Below are 22405 nucleotides of genomic sequence, written 5' to 3' on the forward strand. Positions count from 1 at the left end.
CGGGAGGGAAGGATTTATGTTGAAGACCACAAGAGCCTCCGAAAGGCTTTGTGATGCGCTTGCATAGTCTTTAAGATGGGCTTTGAGGCGGCTAAATGCTTCTAAGGAAGGGAGTGGAGTGGTGCTTAGATCAATGGCATCCTCCCTGGCCCGCCCTAGGGTGAGGTCTCCAGTAGGGCAAGGTGGGGGTCGGGAGCCCCTGAAGAGGCCTTGTGGGTTTCGTGAGTGCTTCTGGTACTGGCTGCTTAAGTCACTCTGGTGGAAATTACCTGAAGATCTCAACGAGGCTGGTGAACCCAGGACAGGGGGAAGAGGATTTGAACGTCTTTCTCCTTTCCTGAGGCTGTTCTGGGAAATGGTGCAGAGCAGGGAGTCTGGCATTTTCTGTTTCAAATCTGCTTTTCTGGGTACTCTCTTTGCCAAAGAAGCCCTTGCCTTGTCTTTAGAACCTAGTCTCGTGCTGACGTCGCTCTTCTACTCGGAGAGCAATGTTGTCTTCCCTGGTGCAGCTCGGGAGCTAGCCCTTTGACCAATGCCTTTTGGGGTTCGACGGGCCCTCATTACTGTAGCTTTAAATTCTGTGTGGCAGTTGTGCTGGGGGAGGGGCAGGTGTGGGAGGTAAGCGCTGGGTAGAGGGGGTCTCAACTTAAGCCTAAGCTGCATCCAACCCTGGAGCAGAGTCAAGTCAGGGACCTGATACCCTGGTGGGCTGTGCCTGGCAGGAGCCCCCATGGAGAAGGTTTGTCTGGGAGGTAAGTTGACCAGCAAAGTTAGGCCTCGTACAAAGACAATCGTCCTTTGCTTGTCTGTCTTGGTTCAGCCCCAGTGGATGAAGTCCTGAGCCCCATGGCAAGGGTGCCATGGATGGGAAAAAAGGAAAGAGTTTTTACCACATGAATCTTAGAAGTCTCTGGGCTTCTAGGGAAACAGAGAAGGAGGAAGAGGAATTGTTTTCTCTTATGCTTGCGACACTGTGTGGCTGTGGGGTTAGGAGGTCTTCTGGCATCACGAGGCTTCTAGAACCTTAGCAGTGGTGCCTGGCCCTCCATGGAGGAGGCCTGGCTTCTGCAGTCCCCAAGCCCGAGAAAGGCACCTGGTCATCACATGTACGCATGAATACACCTCCTGCATTCCTGAAAGCCTTGGGCTGGCAGAAGGTGCTTAGCAGGGAACGAGGTCCTGCATTAGGCCAGGAACCCAGATGGTTTCCAAATTTATCTTGAGGGCTCTAAATTTTTACTTACATTCAAGACCTTTAGCTCTTTACTTGTCTAAGTGGAGGCAATGGAAATAAAGAAGCATTTATATGCACTACCGGGTATTTACCCCCAAGACACCAAAATACTAATTCAAAGGGATACAGGCAGCCCTAGGTGTATTGCAGCATTATGAACAACAGTTAAACTGTGGAAGCAGCCCAAGTGCCCACTGATAGATGAATGGATAAAGAAGGTGTGGTAGGAGCCTGGGAAGACGGCAGAGGATGACGATCCTAAGCTCACCCCATCCCACGTGTACAACTAGATATCATCAGCATCCAAGTCAATAAACCGGAGAGTGATCTCAATACTGGCAGAACAAACTCCACAACCAAATATAGAGAAGAAGCTGCATCTGAAAGGTTAGGAAGGGCAGAAAGGCAGTGGGAGGGAGGGACTTGCTCCCATGCCGTGGGCAGACGAATGGGCCCTCACACCAGGAAGCCCAACGTGGGGAAGCCTAATCTCCATAATATTTGGCTCTGAAAACCAGAGGGGCTGAATTCTGTTTGTTTATATAACCAGTGGGACTTCAAGCCTGGAGCTTTAAAAATCAGCTGACTCAACCCTGGGCGAGCAGGGAGGGTGAGTGATAGGCTCGGTGGCCACTCTTAAAGAGATAGCAGCTTGTGTGGAGAGGCAACATAAAAATGGCAGTGAGCACAAACAGGAGACAGATCTGTTCATACTGATTTCAGAGTGTTGGGGGACTTCTCTGAAAACAAGGGAACCAGCAGGCATTCCCCATCTCCCAGCAAAAGCCCAGACACACCTGTAGGAGGTGGGGGCGCACAGACGCTTGCTACCTAACCCGCTGGCAGCGCTCATTGCCCACGTGTTCTCCTGAGGACTTGCCCCCTCTGAGGCTGCTAGCCCCTGGCCCTGGGCTCAGGGCAGACTATGTAATGATCATAAAGATACTCACTGGACTTGAGAAAAGAGGGGAGGAACTCAGTGAGACCCTTAACACAGAACAGAACAGAAATGAAGAACTCAATAAATGAAATTAAAAATTCACTAGATGGAATTAATAGTAGAGTACAGGAAGTGGAGGAGCGTATTAGTGACCCGGAAGATAAAGTAATGAAAAGTAACTGAGCTGAGCATGCGAAAGACAAATGCGATGGAATAAGAATAGACTTAGAGAACTCAGTGACTCCCTCAAGCATAATAACATTCACATTATAGGGATCCCAGGAGAATAAGAGCGAGAAAGGGGGCAGAAAATGTATATTTGAAGAAATAATAGCTGAAAACTTCCCAAAGCTGAGGTGGGGGGAAGAGATCCAGATTCAGGAGGCACAGAGATCCCCTAAAAAATTCAACTCAAAGAGGACCACACCAAGACACATAGTAATTAAAATAACAAAAAATAGTGATTAAGAAAGACTCTTAAACATTGCAAGAGAAAAGAAGACAGTTCTATACAAGGGAAAGCCCATAAGGCTATCAGCTGATTTTTCAGCAGAAACTTTGCAGGCCAGAAGAGAATAGCATAGTATATTCAAAGTGCTGAAAGGGAAAAATCTGCAGCCATAAATACTCTATCTAGCAAGTCTATCATTGAGAATAGGAGAGATCAAGAGTTTTTCAGGGGCACCTGGGTGGCACAGCGGTTAAGCGTCTGCCTTCGGCTCAGGGTGTGATCCCGGCGTTATGGGATCGAGCCCCACATCAGGCTCCTCCGCTATGAGCCTGCTTCTTCCTGTCCCATTCCCCCTGCTTGTGTTCCCTCTCTCGCTGGCTGTCTCTATCCTGTTGAATAAATAAATAAAATCTTTAAAGAAAAAAATTTAAAAAAAAAGTTTTTCAGATAAACAGAAACTAAAGGAGCTAATTAGCACTAAACAAGCCCTACAAGAAATATTAAAGAGGACTCTTTGAGTGGAAAGGAAAGCCCATAAGTGAGAGTATGAAAAGTAGAGAACACAGAAGCAGTAAAAGTAAGTATTTCTGTAATAAATTAGTCAAGGGCCTCACAAAATAAAAGGATGTAGACTATGACAGCACATACGTAAAACCTGGGGTGGGGGAGAAGTAAAGAATGGGTCCAAACTTAAGCGACCATCCACTTAATATAGAGTGCCATGTACAGAAGATATTTGATACAAATCTAACAGTAACCACAAATCAGAAACCACTGATAGATACGCAAGGAATAAAGAAAAAGGAAGCCAAGTATATCAATAAAGAAAACGAGAAAACCATGAAAAAGAAAAAGAGAAGAAAGGATCAGAGAAAACCTACGAAAACGATCACAAAACAAGTAACAAGATGGCAAAAAACAGATATCTAGCAGTAAGTACTTTGAGTGCAAATGGACTAAATGCCCTAATCAAAAGACCTAGGGTGACAGAATGGATAAAAAAAACAAGACCCATCTATCTGTTGCCTACAAGAGACTCATTCCAGACCTAAAGACACCTGCAGATTGAAAGTGAGGGCATGGAGAAACATTTGTTGTGCAAGTGGGTGTCAAAAGAAAGCCGGAGCGGCAATAATTATTTCAGAAAAAACAGACTTTAAAACAAAGACTGTAACAAGAGACGAAGAAGGACACTATATAATAATAAAGGGGACAAACCAACAAGAAGATAAAAACAATTCTAAATATTTATGCACCCAACATGGGAGCACAAAACAGTTAATAATAAACATAAAGGATCTAATCGATAGTAATACAGTAATAGTAGGAGACTTTGACACCCCACCTGCATCAATGGACAGATAGTCCAAACAGAAAACCAACAAGGAAACAATGGCTTTGAATGACACACTGGACAAGATGGATTTAACAGAGATATTCAGAACATTCCATCTTAAAAACAGCAGAATACATATTCTTTTCAAGTGCACATGGAATGTTCTCCAGAATAGATCACATATTAGGCCACAAAACAAGCCTCAACAAATTCAGAAAGATCAGTCATACCATGTGTCTTTTTTTTTTTTTTTTAAGATTTTATTTATTTATTCGACAGAGATAGAGACAGCCAGCGAGAGAGGGAACACAAGCAGGGGGAGTGGGAGAGGAAGAAGCAGGCTCATAGTGGAGGAGCCTGATGTGGGGCTCAATCCCATAACGCCGGGATCACGCCCTGAGCAGAAGGCAGACGCTTAACCGCTGTGCCACCCAGGCGCCCCCCATGTGTCTTTTCTGACCACAACACTATGAAACTTAAAGTCAACCACAAGAAAAAATCTGGGAAAACCACATACACATGGAGGTCAAATAACATGCTGTTAAACAATGAATGGGTTAACCAAGAAATCAAAGAGTCAATTAAAAAGTACACGAAAACAAATAAAAATGAAAACATAATGGTACAAAATCTTTGGATGCAGCAAAAGCTGTTCTATGAGGGAAGTTTCAGGCCTATGTCAAGAAGCAAGAAAAATCTCAAATAAACACCTAACCTTACACCTAAAGGAGCTAGAAAAAGAACAACAAACAAAACCTAAAACCAGTAGAAGGAAGGAAATAATGAAGATTGGAGCAGAAATAAATAATACAGGAATGAAATAAAACAAAACAACAAAATGAAACAGTAGAACAGATCAATGAAACTAGGATCTGGTTCTTTGAAAAAAAATCAATAAAACTGATAAACCTCTAGCCAGACTCATCAACAAAAAAAAAAAAGAGAAAGGACCCAAATAAACAAAATCACAAATGAAATAAGAGAAATAACAACCAACACCACAGAAATACAATCAACTATGAGAGAATATTATGAAAAACTATATGCTAACAAATTGGACAACCTAGAAGAAATGGATACATTTCTAGAGACTTATAACGTACCAAAACTGAAACTGGAAGAAATAGAAAATTTGAACAGATTGATGATCAGCAGAGAAATGGAACCAGTAATCAAACAGTAGTCCAGGACCAGACGGCTTCACAGGTGAATTCTACCAAACATTTAGGGAAGAGTTAATACCTATTCTCAAACTATTCCCAAAAAATAGAGAAGAAAGGAAAACTTCCAAATTCATTCTATGAGGCCAGCATTACCCTGATACTTAAACCAGATAAAGACACCACAAAAAAAGGCCAATATCTCTGATGCACGTAGATGCAAAAATCCTCTACCACGTAAGTACGAGCAAACAGAATCCACCATGATCAAGTGGGATTTATTCCTGGGTTGCCAGGGTGGTTCAATATTCTCAAACCAACCAACATGACACATCACATCAGTAAGAGAAAGAATAAGAACTATATGGGGGCGCCTGGGTGGCACAGCGGTTAAGCATCTGCCTTCGGCACAGGGCGTGATCCCGGCGTTATGGGATCAAGCCCCACATCAGGCTCCTCCGCTGTGAGCCTGCTTCTTCCTCTCCCACTCCCCCTGCTTGTGCTCCCTCTCTCACTGGCTGTCTCTATCTCTGTCAAATAAATAAATAAAAATCTTTAAAAAAAAAGAACTATATGATCACATGTTGGCCAGGAGTGGAGAAAAAGGAACCCTTGTGCACTGTTGGTGGGAATGCAAACTGGTGCAGCCACTCTGTAAACAGAACGGAGGTTCCTCAAAAAAGTTAAAAATAGAATTACCATGTGATCCAGTAATCACACTACTGGGTATTTACCCAAAGAACACAAAAACACTAATGGAAAGGGAGACGTACACCCCTATGTTTATAGCAGCATTTTTTACTATATCCAAGATATGGAAGCAGCCTAAGCATCCATGGATCGATGAATGGATAAAGAAGATGTGATATAGGGGCGCCTGGGTGGCTCAGTCGTTAAGCGTCTGCCTTTGGCTCAGGGCGTGATCCCGGAGTCCTGGGATCGAGCCCCACATCGGACTCCATGCTCTGCTGGGGGCCTGCTTCTTCCTCTCCCACTCCCCCTGCTTGTGTTTCCTCTCTCGCTGGCTCTTTTTCTCTCTGTCAAATAAATAAATAAAATCTAAAAAAAAAATGTGATATATATGCACAATGCAATATTGTTCAGCTGTAAAGAAAAAAGTGACATCTTACCATTTGCAACAACATGGTTGGAGCTAGAGAGTATATTATGCTAAGTGAAATAAGTCAGTCAGAGAAAGACAAATACCATATGATTTCCCTCATCTGTGGCATTTAAGAAACAAATGAGCAAAGGGGGAAAAAAGAGACAAACCAAGAAACAGACTCTTAACTACACAGAACAAACTGATGGTTACCAGAGGGGAGGTGGGTGGGGGGATGGGTGCAAAGATGAAAAAAAGAGAAGCATTTATAAAGGAAGCGAATTTCCCTTCGGGTTCTCTTCCCCTATCTCTGCTAACACACACATGGTTTGTTTATGCTGTACTTACCCTTGAGGTTTTTCTCAACTACGTCATGAATGGACCTTGCTTTTGATGGGTTCCTGAACATTTGCATGTAATTTGAGATTAATTTTGGAATAAAAGTGTGAAGATACATCAAAGAGGTATTAACTTTTCAAACACTCATTTGTAAGGCAAGTCCCTCCATATATTCGGAGAGCCACGCTCTCAGATGTTGGTTTGCAAGGCACATCTTCAAGCACCCTTCACGTCACAACGGTACCCCCACCTAGACCCCCCGTAGACTGGGTCCCCCCAGGACACAGCAGCCGCCTCTGTGCCTTCTTCCTCGGCTGGAACTTTCTTGTTTTGCTTTGAGTATTTCCAGCCAGGGTCAGCTTCCAGGCCTGCTGTTCTGACCCCGTGTTCTTTTCTTCAGAGCCCATGGTGTGACTTCCTGTCAGTGCCTCATACATGAATATTCCAAGTCTGCACCAGTGGGCCCTCTCCCAAATTACGGTCTTTCTCTTGTTCTCAAAAACTTCGTGTGCTTGTCCTGTGGGATTTTCTTGAGAGGCCCAGATTTTAGTTGTTTTAGTCTTCTCATGGGCTGTTATTCTTTGAACGGTACTGAATGCCAAGACTGAATGGAGAGCAGGGCTGGCTTTCTGTCAGTTGTAATTGTGAGGCAGAAAGCTAGGCAGGAGCGACGGGAGTTAGGACGTTACAGGTCCTGACAGGGAGTCCCGCCTGAGGGACCACCCCATTCTACCCACCTCGCAGTCAGTCTGTGACGACAACATCCCGGCACAGGAAGAATGAAGTTCGCTGTGCTTGTTGCCATGGTATAGAAAGCAGCCCTTTGTCCTTATTTGACCTATGGCTCTAAAATAGAAATAATGTTGAGGTATTTTGAAAACATCTTAGGAAAGGAGTTGGCTAATTGTTCTATAATCCAGGCCTGTCACTCACTCAAATGTTGTAACCGTAGGACCTATCTAAAAGAAAAGATTGAAATAAGCCCATACCCGGGAGTTTCTGGGGCCTTTGTGTCTCTTGACTGGCCCACTCCTCCTCTGGCGTGTACTTCGATAAAACTGCTCGCTTCACTTTCCTTCTGCTGTCCTGTAATTCTTCCCTGTGGCAGTGAAAAGAACCAGGACTTCTTTCCCTTTCCATCTCACTCTTGGTAGCATAATTGCTTGCCTGGGGCAACACTGGAAAATGCCAGAAAAAATTTTAAGCAGTGACATTTGGAAAAAAAAAAAAGGAAAAGAACCCACAGAAAAAACCAGTTCATGGCATGTTGTGGAAGCAAACTTGAAGTGCGAGATGAACAATCCGAATGTGAAAATGGTTGGAGGTTATGTCAAAACTCATACTCAGTTGTTTGTTCCTTTTGTCTATCGAATAAAGTAGAAGAGACCAACCAGGATTGGAAATGCTGGCATTGGAAGCCGTCTGAAGAATTACTCGGACAACTCTGGTTTATACTTGTTCCTATTTTGCTTCTGATTTTTCTGCTAGGGAGAAGCACCTTGAGGAGGAAGAGAGGGGAGTGAGCCCTGGGGTGGGCAGGACCCCGAGGCCCAAAGGTGAGGAGGGGAGTCAGGCACCCTCATGTGCGTGAAATGAAGTCAAGTCCCCAGAGCGACTTAAATCCTGTCTTGGGGAAATAACAACGTGGGCGGGAGAGTGTCGTCATCCCTGTGGCTCTGACCCACTCCCGAACCTCCGCCTTCTGGGCAAGGGTCTGTCTGAGACGACAGGAGGCCCTCCTTAACCCTCCTGTGCAAATGATATAAGATGGTCTCGACCATTCCCGATGTCGAGTTTCAGTTCAGTTCCATGAGTCTTAGAGCCTCTGCCAGTGTCGGGATATACAACAAATTCACACACTGGCTCTGTTCTGCCGCCGGTACCTCCAGCGGATACAAAGTCTTAGAGAACAAGGAAGAGCAGCGGACTCAGCATGTCTCCAGCACCGGTGGTTTGCTATAATGACACAGGAGAGAAGAGCCGTGCAGGATGCAGCGGGGCCTCCTCTAGCAGCATTTAAAACAGTTACTCCCTGGGAGCTCCCCTCTGCTCGCTAGACGGAGTGCTGCTCCTTCCATGAATCCTTTAGTAAAGACAATTAGATCTTCTAAAGCGATCAGTTCCTCCCTTTTCCTTTTTCCTTTTTTCTTTCTTTTTTTTTTTTTAAGAATTTATTTATTTATTTGACAGAGAGAGAGAGACAGCCAGTGAGAGAGGGAACACAAGCAGGGGGAGTGGGAGAGGAAGAAGCAGGCTCCCAGCAGAGCATGGAGACCAATGCGGGGCTCGATCTCAGGACTCTGGGATCACACCCTGAGCCAAAGGCAGACGCTTAATGACTGAGCCACCCAGGTGCCCTGACCTTTTCCTTTTTTCTGATCAAAATAGGTATTAAAAATTGTTTTCTTACAAAAGCAACGTTCTCTATATATCATAGATACAGAAACTAGAATTTTGTGTAGAACATAGAAGGATACAGAAGAAAAACTGGTAGCAATTCCAGCCCTTTCAAATTACTTTTATGTGTACATATACTTTTTACGTACCCAAGTACAATCAGAACTTTTACTAGCAACCACCCCGCCCCCATATAACAATATAGTATTTTTTAAAGATTTTATTTATTTATTTGAGAGAGAGAGAGAGGGAGTGAGCGAGAGCAAGAGAGCACAAGCACGAGGAGCGGCAGAAGCAGGCTCCCCGCTGAGCAGGGAGCCCGGCACGGGGCTCAATCCCAGGACCCTGGGACTGTGATGTGAGCTGAAGGCTGCCGCTTAATCAACTGAGCCACTCAGGTGCCACTAGGGCTCAGCTGGCTAAGCGGCGGACTCTTGGTTTCCATTCTGGTCATGATCTTGTGGTGATGAGATCAAGCCCAGGGTCAGGCTCGGTGCTCAGTGTGAAGTCTGCTTCAGGTTCTCTCTCCGTCTCCCTCCAGCTTGAGTGTTCTCTCTCTAGCTCAACTAAATAAATAAAATATTTAAAACAAACAAAAAACCCCCAATATATTACTCAATACCATTTTGGCACGGTGCTCCATTATGTCACTGGGAAGAACATCCTCGCAGCCAAGTCGGTGGCCAGGGGTAGAACGAGCACACAGGAGGAGAGCAGCCTTAAACTTCTGAAACGTGCAAGCAGAGTAGTTGGACCAATCGACACTCCCACAAAAGTGGGTTCTGAATTCCCCAGCACGGTATTACATTTTTTTTCAGTGATTGTCAATTTGGTAAGTGAAAATGGCATTCAATTATTTTAATCAATTATTTTAATTAATGATTAAAGCTTATTGATTGCTGTAACGTTAAGATGTGAAATCCTGGCTTGTACAAAGAGCCTTGAGGGACAAAGTGAAGAGGACACATTTCCTAACAAACTCTTAAGTCATTGCCTGTTGGTTTCTTGGTCTCTTTTCTTTTTCTTTCTCGTATGAGGAACCCAGCTGCTCCTATTATTGATTTTACATCCTGTGTTTCTGGTAATCCTTATGAATGTTGTTGTATTTGGCATGGAATAGTCTAGATATTTTCCCCTCTAAATGAGCTAGAGAGATGTGTGGAAATATAATAGAAAGCAGAATAGAAACTATAGAAAGTCCAGAATTTTTTTCTGATCAGACCTCTTCTGGTTGAGAGACTGCCTTCTTTCTCTTTGAAATCCCTTTTCGTTTTTGTGAAATATACTTTGCCCATATAACATTTCCTCTTTTGATGGTCTTTATTTGTAAGAAACTCAGTGTATGTCTCGTATGGCACTTCTGTTGCACAATTTTCTTGACTCCTGCTCTATTTCTTTATCCTTTAAAGAATAGAGGTTAAGAAATTAGAAAGAAAAGGAAATTTACATTCTTACTGGTATTTTTCAACTTTCTTAGACTTTGGTCCTGAAACAGTGGTATGGAAGGATTCTTATGCACACTGCTTTTCTGTTTATTGGCCAGCATTGTTCTATTCCTTCCCAGGAATGATTAGTATTTGTGGAATTTGTGAGTGTAAATTATATGTGACAAAAACACAAGATTATTCAGATAGGAAATAATATTCCTGTGAGACCCTCTGGTGACCCAGATAAGGGGGGATCCACTGGAGTTCTTTTTATTTTCTTTCTTTTTCTTTTTTTTTTTCTTTTTTTCTTTCCTTTTTTTTTTTTTTTTTTGGAGTTATTTTTCTAATGATGTTGCTGAATTTATTTTAATTACCTCACATTCTCTCCTAGCTTCTCTTGTCCCAGAGACACACATTGGCAAGGAGGTCCAGGGTGGTCAGGCAGGCAGTTTTTGCCCAGGGATTGAATTAATTTGGCCCACGTAGCCCTCAAGGCCTTTCCCAATCTTCACGAAGTACATCAACAAAATGAAACCTAAAATTCATGATAGAACAAAACTATATACGTAGCAGATGACAATTTCAGACCCGACTTCATAAAAGAAATCCTCAGATCAAAAAATCAGCTTTAACTGTGGTGTTTCCAGCTGTATATTCCATCTGGTAGCTATAAACCACATGGCATTTAAATCAGTACAAACTAAATAAGACTAAAATTCAGTTCCTCAGTCACACCTGCCACACATTGTAAGTGCTCAGTAGCGCCATGTGGCTCATTCTGGTTGAGTAACTATTACTCTTGTGAGGGAAATGCAAATAGAAAGTCTCCAGAAGTCAAATGCATTCATGCTATTGCCCAGACACTTGTGAGTTTAGGCTTTTTTTTTTTTAAAGATTTTATTTATTTATGTGACAGAGAGACAGCCAGCGAGAGAGGGAACACAGCAGGGGAGAGGGAGAGGAAGAAGCAGGCTCCCAGCGGAGGAGCCCAATGTGGGACTCGATCCTGAAACGCCAGGATCACGCCCTGAGCTGAAGGCAGACGCCTAACGACTGCGCTACGCAGGCGCCCCGTGAGTTTAGGCTTTTGTTCAGGAATAACTTTCAGCAAAACTCCAGTGGAAGAGGAATGTACATCCCCAACCCACTGATGTTGGGCTTATTCATGGAAATTGCTCCGCCAGTGGTCATGTTGATGGAGACTTGAACTGTGCTTGCTTTCTTGCTTTCCCATCTCCAGCACGAGTATTGTAGTTCTTGGTCCAAAGGAGATGAAACGCTTTTGGACTTCACCTTCAGGTAACATCCAAACCTGTTAAACCCAGTCTGTTTGTCCAATCCCAGCTGACCTGCAGCTGTATGAGTGAAAAATAAATACTTCCTGTTGGGTGCCATTGAGCTTTGGGTGGTTTGTTACACAGCATTATTGCTGATATGCTAACTGATATCAGGTTACTCGCTCACCTTTTTTGTATAAATTGCTTTCCCTGCTTTGAATATTCTCCCCATCTTTGTCCACCTGGAGAAATCCTAGTGTACTTCCAGTTCCACATTCAAACATCACATCTGCTATAAAATCTTCCTGGATTTGTTTTCCTCCACCGTATAAATATAGGAAAATATTCTGTTTTCTGTTTTTAGTGCAACATGCGTGTGTATATATCTTCATTTGTTCACCTGTCACTAACATACCCCTGCCTGCCAGGCACTACGCAGGATAATGGAGATGCAAACAAAACGTAGCCGGTGTCCTCATGGCCCTAGTGAACTTTTTTTCACACTTCTAGTACCGCATTTTTATCATGCTGCGTTATAACTTTTTTCTTTCTCATTCTGTGCTCCACAAAGACAAGGATCATATTTTATTCCTCTTCCATCCTTGGGACTGCATTTGCCAACTTAATAAATCTGAAGCTATTTTGCTTATAATTTGACTTCCCATTTTTACCGAAGTTCTGCATACTAGTTTATAGAATCAAATAGTTCCACAGTATTTTCAAGAAAAGGAGCAGACTTCCAGCTTCCTTTTTCCTAGAAGCAAATGCTTTCATCTCCTTTAGATATGATTTTTGGTATCGTATCTATATTTCTAATAACATGCCACCATTACTACTCCTTGATTTTTCCATTGTAAATATTACCTCTGACATCCTATTATAGAAAATGAAAATTTATGTCTCTGCCTTTCCAACCTCCCACTCTTCCTGTCCCTCACCCCATCATTCCAGTGAAGATATGTTGTAATTTTACATAGATCAATTTCTTAAATTGCTATGATCCAAAAATTTTATTCACGATGGAGCCATGTCGTAAACCATGATTATTTTTCTTTTCCTGTTCAACCATTGTTTTTCTAGAGTTTATAACTGAGTATTGTTTGCTTATATTTCTTGTATTACCATGAATCCAGCCCCAAGCTCTGCTCCAGTTGTCTAAATCTCCTAATTTCCTTTTTCCTCTCCTGCAGTTTTCTGACTGCTCCTGTCTGCAAAGCCATCATCCTGAATTCTCTCTCTTCCACCATCCGGAGGATCCCCTTAGCCTCTCCCACTCTGTCTCTTCTTTTTTGGGCACCCCTTGTCTTTGTCTTCCTTGGTTTGCTCTCTCGTTTTGGTGAAGTACATTGTAGGGACAAATAAAAATGAAAAATAAAGGCTTAAAAGTTTTATTTAAAAGATAAAGGCTTTGGGGTGCCTGGGTAGCTCAGTCAGTTAAGTGTTTGCCTTCGGCTCAGGTCATGATCTCAGGGTCCTGGGATCAAGCCCCATGTGGGGCTCCCTGCTCAGCGGGGAGTCTGCTTCTCCCTTTACCCCACCCCCACTTGTGTGTGCTTTCTCTCTGAAATAAATAAAATCTTAAAAAAAAAAAAAACTTCCCACTGTCCTTCACTTTAAAAAAAAAAAGATAAAGGCTTAAACAGTGAAATAGAGGGGATTAAGAACACACTTATCTTTTTTTTAGAGAGAGAGAGAGAGAGAGAGAGCATGCCAGTGAGCAGTGGGCTGGGGGGAGCAGAGGGAAAGGGAGAGAGAGAATCTTATCTTAAGCAGTTTCCATGCCCAGCATGGAGCCTGGACAAGACACGGGGCTTGATCTCATGACCCTGAGGTCATGACCTGGATGGAAATCAAGAGTTTCATGCTTAAATGACTGAGTCACCCAAGAGCCCCAAGAACACACTTATCTTGAGGAGCACTGAGAAATGTATACAATTGTTGTGCATTATACATCTGAAACTAGCATAGCACTGGATGTTAACTATACTTGAATAAAAAATAAACTAAAAATAAAGGCTTAATTCTCCCTGTTGAAAAGAAGAAAATTCCTCCTTTCATGTTTCTTAAAGCATTTACTTTAGAAAGCTTGTAAGTTCTTTCTAGGGTATGTATATAAACCTTTTTAGAGGAAAAATCCTCTTGCCAGCTTTATGATGCAGGGATGTCTTATCAAGAACCTAGGAGCTATCGTCTCAAAATAAAAATATCAAGGGAGAGAGCATTCCTATCTCCCAGTTTCTGTGGCAGGGGAGGACCCTGTGAGTTCCTCATTCCAAGTTGCAAAACTACCTCCTGTGATAAAGATAGAACAAGTTTATTTTTCCTTTGGATAAAGCTAATTAGCAAACCTAGATGGCCAGTCCAATTACCAGGTGAATTTAGGAAAAACTATGTGTGACAAACGGCACTAAGTTCTCTTACTCGAGGGCTATTTTTTCTCTTGAAACCATGTGTATAATGGCTCATATCGCCCTGGCTTATAAAAGGGCAAGAGTTTCTTCTGTGTTTGCAGTCTCTCAGCAGATCGTCTGTGATGTGTTGTCACATTCTGCTTTACTGCTTATTCAATATTACCTTTGTGGACAGGTTCTCTAGGTTGGGAGAAGATTTTGTTTTTAATTATATTTCTCCAACTGCATTCACTAGTGGTTTCCTAGTATAGGGGATCTGGGAGGTAAGTGTTCTGAGTTACTGCATTTCTGAAAATATCTTTATTCTAACCTCAAATTTAATTTTTAGTTTCGCTGGATATGGAATTAAAGGTTGGACGTGTTTTTCCTTTAGACTTTTGGTAGGCATGGCTCCATTGTCTCTGGCTTCCAGAGTTGCTGTTGAGAAGTCGGAAGCCATTCTGATTTCCGGCCTCCTGTATGTGACCTGTTCTCCCCTCTGGAAACTTGTAGGATACTCATTCTCTCTGTCTCCCGTGTTCTTCAATTTCACAGTGATGTGCTTTGGGGTGGGTCAATTTTCTTCTTTGTGCTGAGTACTCACAGTCTGGAAATTCACATTGTTCAGTTCTGGAAAATCTGCTTAAATTGTTTCCTTGATGATTTCGTCCCCTCCAGTTTCTCTGTTCCTGTTTATAGAGTACCCTATTTATCAGACACTCCGTCTCCTCAACTGGTTTTCTTTTCTTATTTTTCTCCCATGCTTTCCATTTCTTTGTGTGTTTTACTCTTCTTTCTGGAGGTTTCCTCAACTTTACCTTCCACTGCTTCTATTTTGTGACTCAGTCTTGTTGTCATGATTTTAATTTCTAAGTCTTCTTTTTGTTCCTTGGACCAATTTTTTCATGGCACCCTGTTATCATTGCATGGATAATATTTCTTCTCTTATTCCCTAAACGCATGAATTATATTATTTTAGCATAGTTTCAGTTTCTCCCAACTGATTATTTTGTGTCTGTGTTGGATTTGTCTTCCATGGTAGATGCTTTCCTGAGACGTCTTGCTGCCGGCACACATTTAAGAATGAACACTTACCAGCTAACCGGAAGCTCTGAATGCAAAAGTGGGGCTTCGTGGCTTCGGCCGTCTGAGCCCTTGCTCTGGATATCTTTCTGCTTCCTGTTTGGATGGGAGCTGGCATCCTGGAAACTGCATGGACAGCAAGGCTGGGCAAGGGCTGTCTCGGCATCCAGAATGCCCAAATTCACAGAATTCCTTTGTTTTCAGTGTGGCTGCTTCCCATGGGGTTTGGAGTCTCCTCACCAGACCCTCTCCTCACTCTCTTCAGGAAATACGTGTCTGGCCTTCGGTAGGAGAGGGTAGAAGGCTAGTGACCTGCTGAACAGAATTGGGGTGACCTGGGGCTCTGATCACTTGCTAAACAGCATTTCAACTAATCCTTTCTGCCTTAGGTTTCTTCTTCATGACCACGTCCAGAGAGACCAGGTATCACCAATTTCTCCAACGTTTGGGGATTCGAAGGTGCCAGCAGGGTCGGCTTGGTGCTTTCCCCACTGCAAGCTTGGGACTTGACTCCTTGGATCAAATAAATTATTTACTCCGCACCCATCTGCTTGTTAGTTTCCAAAATGTCCTTCTGGGGTCTTCTCTCCCATTCTCCCTGTGTTTGCCCATCTGTACTTCCAAGCTGCTGTTTTTATCTGGACTCGTCTCCCCAAGCCATGATCTTCCGCTGGCTTCCAGAGCGCCACATTTCTAGCCCCTCTCCTTTCTTGCTGCCTCTGTTTCCCCTACTGTCGGGGAACAGGGATGAGTGCCCCAGGACTACAGTCTCTGTTCCCAGTCATCTCATCCAGACTCATGGTTTTCAACAATATGTCTCTGCTGGTGACACCCAAATGGCCTCTTCCTGTTTGAGTAGATACTAGAAGGAAATGAGAGGCAAGCCCCCTTCTCCCTCCCCCCCCACCCCCGGGCACATGGGAAAGGCATGTTCCGGGCACAGGAGCTGCACGTGCTAGCGCTGGAGGTGAGGTTTGTGTCACGTCCTGAGAAGCAGCTACAGTGGCCTTTGGCAGGGAGGACGGATGGTTTGGTGTGTGTTTCTGGGTGATGCTGTGGCTGCTGAGTGGAGAATGGATGGAGGGGGCAAACATGCTTACATCCGATGGTTATAGTCACAAGCCATAAACTACAATTCCATAAACTACGGGATTACATTAGCCTTGAACCGCCCAAATTTCCCAACTGCAGAGATCATGCCATAGCCTGACCCAAGGACACTACAATCCCGCTTGTAAAGCACAATTTCTTTGACGCCCTTTGTGATGAGAGACACACTTATAAAATCCATTGTCGGAGAGACACAATCGTGTCATAAAATTAGGTGTGGATTTGAAGTACGCGTCCAGCAAGAGTTCCACTTCTGGAGTGATGGGAGGGGGGGCAATGAAGGTGTCTTTCGATGTAACGGAGTGATCCTCCCGGCAGGGACTAGGGGCTGGGACGAGCAGGGTCGGGGCTCTGTGGAGGGAGAGCGGCCGTAGCACCTGCTCCTTTCTTCAAAGAGCTATTCCTTTTCCCCGGGGATGCGTTTCCTCCCGAGATGCTGCAGGGCTGTTCGCAGCCTTGCTGTGGAGGGGAGCCTTCACCTGTGAACGTTTTCCAAGCAGGCACAGATGGGGCACAGGAGGTGGCCCGAAAGTGACGTATTTCTCCCTGACGTGTGAGCTCTCATGAAACGACTGCGCAGGAAGAGAGGCTTGAAGAAGATCCTCGTTGCCCAGGGCTCCTTTCTCCACCCTCCACATGGATGCAACACAGACTCGAGGCGAGCCCTCCGGACTGCGGTTCCAGGGAAGCCCCGCCTGGGGGGCTGTGAGAGTCCCCTGTTTCCTGTCACAGCAGACAATTCCCGGTTGAGGTAAACTGCCCCAACGAACAGCTCTGTGGATCCTGGTTGCTTCTGAATTCCAGAAGGCTCCCCCCACCCGCTCCTCCCCACTTCCACCTGTGAATTCTGAGAAGGTGTGGGGTTTGCCTCTTCATCCGGGGGCTCCCTGGCTCTCTCACCCAATCTCTCACTCCCACCTTTTCCACTTGGTCCCTAAGTAGTCTTGGAGCAAACACCATCTGCCACAAAGGAAATACTTTAGAACTCGAGTTTACATGTTTGAAATTCAGCCCCCACAGAGCTACCTAGCTTTGACACAGAATGAACTCTTAGGCCAAAGAAACCCCTTAAGACACAGATTCACTGTGAGTGACCAAGGCGGTGGTGGTGAGGTCAAGGGGAAGGCGGAGGAGAGAAATGAAAGAGAAGTCCCTTGGGAATTAGGGGATACTTTTACAGAGTGTGATAAGACAGGGTCAGAGACATTCGGTCTCTAGACGAAAGAAGACGTATTTGTCACACCTGAATTGCCATCTGAGACTCTTTCTGCCACCAAAGCTCCAAGTTTCCAGAGTTTGGGCTGAGAAGTTAGAGGGGGGTCTCAGCAGCAGCGGCGGCCCCTCCTACTGGCCTGTGCCACAGGAGACCAGGTGGCAAAAACAATGAAATCGGGTGCCAGGGAAGGATCTACGAAGTCCATGCAATGGGCGTGACAAAGCCGTGGGGCCTGCCTGTAGGAAATGGGCATCAAGGGGGTGATGCCTACAGATTCAGTGGCAAAGCCATGTCTGCAAAGAACCAGACCCAAGGAGTGTATCTTATGGCCTTGCTACTCAAACTGTGGTCCGTGGACCAGCGGCTTCAGCATCACCTGGGAGCTGCTGGTTAGAAATACAGAACTTCAGGCCCATTCAGGCCAAATCAACATTTGCATTGCAGCCAGACACTTGGGCTGTTTGTGTGCACACTGAAGTTTGAGAAACTCTGTCTTGAGTGTTCCAAATGACGTGCTGGTGAGTACTCCTTCTACTCATAGTCTGGAAGGGTCTATATGTTACATCATACAGTAGCCGACCGTGGAGATCTAAGGGACCCCGAGCGTCAGGGATGTGGTGCTGGGCAGCCTGTATTGGGGTGGACCTCAAAGTTTGGACCCAACACGCCTCAGTTTCCCCTCCGGCGTCAGTCTTACACTTCTATACAGTAACCCTCCTCGTTCATGTCTGCTTGTGCTAGTGTTTCTCCGGGACAAATTCTGATAAGCGGGCACATTGCAGATATTGCCAAATTTCCCAACAAAAAAGTTCACCCATGTGTGTTCCTGCTAACGGTGTTGAGAATACATATTCTCACCCTCTTGCCAATATTACTTATCAATCTTCAATTCTGGCATCTGGAAACACACAAAAATTATATTTAGTAATTTAAATTTACATTATGGGAGAGTTGAACTTCGTTTCATATTTAGTGGTCATTTGTATTTTTTTCCCATAATTAATCTGCTCCTATACTTTCCTTATTTTTTAATAAGGTATTTTCCCCATAATTGATTTGTCCCTACGCTTTGAATATGAGGAAGTGATTTTGGCCTCTCTTATGTGTTGCGGATATCTTGTTTTAATTTCATGGAGGGCACACACACACGCACCTGTACAGTGATGTTTAGAAATGTAAAACTGTTATGTAGTCATATTTATTTGTCATGTCCTTTGTGACTTCTAGGTTTCATGGTGGTGTTTCGGAATGCCTTCTCTGTTCCTAGTTTGTAAAAAATGGGCACCAACGAAAACAGCACTTTTTGTCTGCTTTTTAAAAATGGAAATCTTTGCTTCATGTAAAATGAATTTGGACTAACAGAAAAAAGAGTTAAGAATTCACTCTGTTTTCTCCAAATGGTTAACAGATTATCCTTACAGATTTTCTCATAGAACAGGTTTTCCTCATTGCTTTGAAGGGCCACCTTTAAATAATGTACCGAATTTTTCATATGCACTTGAGTTTATTTTTGTACTTTTTATTCCATTTGTCTGTCTGCCAATTCCATGCTGTTTTCTTCTAAATAATTATTATTGTAGATTTGCAGTGTATTTTAATATTGGGAGGGCTGGCCCCCATATATGGGCCTCTTCCCATCTCTCCCCCAGGGACTTCCTTGGCTCTTCTCATATGTATTCTTACAGGCAGTAATAATCATCAAGCTGACATTTACACACCTACTCTGTGCCAGGTGCTGTTATAAATACTTTATATGTGTTAATTAATTTAATGTTTTATTGCAACAACTTGTACTATTTCCATTTTGCACGTGAGGAGAGAGACATAGAGCTAGTGAGTAACTTGCCTACATTTTCACAGTGGAAGTCAGAAGCATTACCTTGCTCTTTTGATTGGGGTTGAGTTTTAGACAGTTTGTATTAGGAACGATCAACTTTGGGGTGCCTGGGTGGCACAGCGGTTGGGCGTCTGCCTTCGGCTCAGGGTGTGATCCCGGTGTTATGGGATCGAGCCCCACATCAGGCTCTTCCGCTATGAGCCTGCTTCTTCCTCTCCCACTCCCCCTGCTTGTGTTCCCTCTCCCGCTGGCTGTCTCTATCTCTGTCAAATAAATAAACAAAATCTTTAAAAAAAAAAAAGGAACGATCAACTTTTTTACCATTTTACATCTTCCCACGATGAGCAGAGATACTAACAACACTGCTTTATCAGGTTAATGGGAGGATTACCAGAGACAACGCCTGACAGAGCCTTGTAAGGACCTATACTATAATTACAAAGTGTTGGCTATTATTATTATCGATGCTATTATTTATTTAAATCGTTTATGCTTCTCTGATTTTTTATGGTTACTTTATGTGGATCATGTGCATTTCTAACCAGAAATATGTGCAAATGTATCATTTGCAAATACCTTCTCTCATTCAATAGGTTGCCTTTCTGTTTTATTGGTTTCTTTGTGCAAAAGCTTGCTAGTTTGATGCGGTCCCAAGAGTTCATTTTTGCATTTGTGTCGGTTGCCTCAGGAGACAGATCCGAAAACTCTTGCCGAGGCCCATGTGCGAGAGATTAGTGCCGAGGTTTTCTTTTAGGAGTTGTATGGTTTCAGGTCTCACAGTCAGGTCCTTAGTCCGTTCTGAGTTTATTTTTGTGTATGGTACAAGAAAGTGGTCCAGTTTCCTACTTTTGCAGGTAGCTGTCCGGTTTTCCTAACCCCATCTATTACAAAGACTCATTGTGTATTCTCGCCTCCTTTGTCATCGACTCACTGTATAAACATGGGCTTACGGTAACCACACTTACCCTCAAGAGCTATTGCGTGTGTAATGTGTAGGACTGTCAAGTCACCGTGCTGTAACTTCAAACTAATATAACTTTGTATGTCAATGATACTTCAGAAAAGAGAATATATCCTTATAAATTATGTTTGTTTTTATAACTATTGTGAATGCAATATTTTCTTTCATTTTATTTTTTATTTTTTTATTTTTTTTAAAGATTTTATTTATTTATTTGACAGAGAGACAGCCAGCAAGAGAGGGAACACAAGCAGGGGGAGTGGGAGAGGAAGAAGCAGGCTCCCAGCAGAGGAGCCTGATGTGGGGCTCGATCCCATAACGCCAGGATCACGCCCTGAGCTGAAGGCAGACGCTTAACGACAGAGCCACCCAGACGCCCCTCTTTCATTTTATTTTTAACTGGTTTCCATTTAATTATAGAAAAGCCTTTGGTTTTTTTTTTTTTTTTTAGATTGTATTTATTTATTTGGGGGGGCATGAGCAGGAGGGGGGAAGCGGGAGGGGGAGTAGCAGACTCCCCGCTGAGCAGGGAGCCCAACGTGGGGCTCCATCCCAGGACCCTGAGGTCATGACCTGAGGCTAAGGCAGAAGCTTAACCGACTGAGCTACCCGGGAGCCCCGAGCCTTTGGTTTTTGTTTGTTAATTTCATAAACTGTCCCCTTACTAAGTTCTCCAGTTGTTTCTAAAAAAATGTTTCAGTTGATGCTTTTAAATTTCAGGAATATAATCATAGCAGCTACAAATTAGGATACGAGGGGCTCCTTCTCTGTGGGCTGTTTCTCATTTTGTTCTCTCCTCTAATTGGATTGAGTCAGGCTTTTAGAACCGTGGTGAATAAAGTGACAATGGCCATCCTTGCTTTTTCCTACGTCTAACTAGGGCAACTTCCAGGGTGGCATCATTAAACGTGGTGCTCTGGGCCATTTTGTGGAAAATACCCATCTTTCACTGTTTTACTAAAGATTAAAAAAAAACACACACACAAGAATGAATCTTGGATTTCATCAATTATTATTGTGTTGTTCATTCTTTTATTGATCAACATAGGACTTCCGATAAATTTCCAATTATAGAACCAATGCACAAATAACATGCTATTGTTTGAAGACCGCTGGATTTCATTTGCTAACATTTAACCGTTGGTTGGAAGTGTGTTTCAGTATTCCTCTGAGTGCCTGGGGTGCAGATTTCTTTTTCTGTGCTGGCCTTGGCAGGTTTCAGAGTAGGGGTTTTGCTGCAAGAAACTAATTCGCAAGAGAAAGGAATGAATTCACTCTGGACCTGGCGGGGCTGGCTTTTCTTTGTAAGTCTGGGACAGCTTTCCATGCTCCTTTCTTAGCTCTTGGTCTGTTTTCCATCATCGGTTCTTCTTCAATCCTAGTTCTTATTTTGTATATTTGTGCTTCCTCTTTATTTTATTTTATTATTTTTTTAATTTTATTTTACTTTATTTTATTATTTTGATGATTTTGTTAGCTAGGAGATGTGTGTGTGTGTGTGTGTTAATAAACTAGATTGACTTAGGGTTCTTTATTCATATTAATTTCTAACTTTTACCATTTTAATGACTTTCTCTGGATTTTTTTTTTTTTTTTTTTGCCAGGCTCTTACCTGGATGCCTAATTTATTTTTATGCTTTCTGTTAGAAATGTAAGCCTTAGGTATAGTCAGCAGACTTCGGTGTGTAACAGTTTTATTTTCTAGGTAATATGAGAATGATAAGTTTTTCCTCTATTTTCCTTACTGAGGTATTATTCACAGATTTTACAATTCGCTGATTTTAATTGCGTGGTTTTAGTGAACTTTGTACGTAATCCTGTGAACACCACCCTCACCAAGATATCGAAGAGACCATACCCTAAGAATTTTCCCTGTGCACTTTGCACTGGATTCTCTTCCTCTTCTGAACCCCAGGCAACCACTGACCTATCACTACAGTGCTGACTTCCCTGGACTTTCGTGGGGTTGGAATCACACAGCAGCTACTTTGTTTTTGACTTCTTTCACTTACCATACTGTCTTTGAGATTTATCCACGTAGCTATGTTAATATTTCATTCCTTTTTTGCTAAGCAGGGTTGAAGCATAAAATGTGGGAGTTGGGAGCCCAAGAGGGATTTTGAACGTGAACAGAAATATCAGTAA

Source organism: Ursus maritimus, unplaced genomic scaffold (assembly GCF_017311325.1).
Source record: "Ursus maritimus isolate PB19 unplaced genomic scaffold, ASM1731132v1 scaffold_22, whole genome shotgun sequence".
Taxonomy (NCBI): Eukaryota; Metazoa; Chordata; class Mammalia; order Carnivora; family Ursidae; genus Ursus; species Ursus maritimus.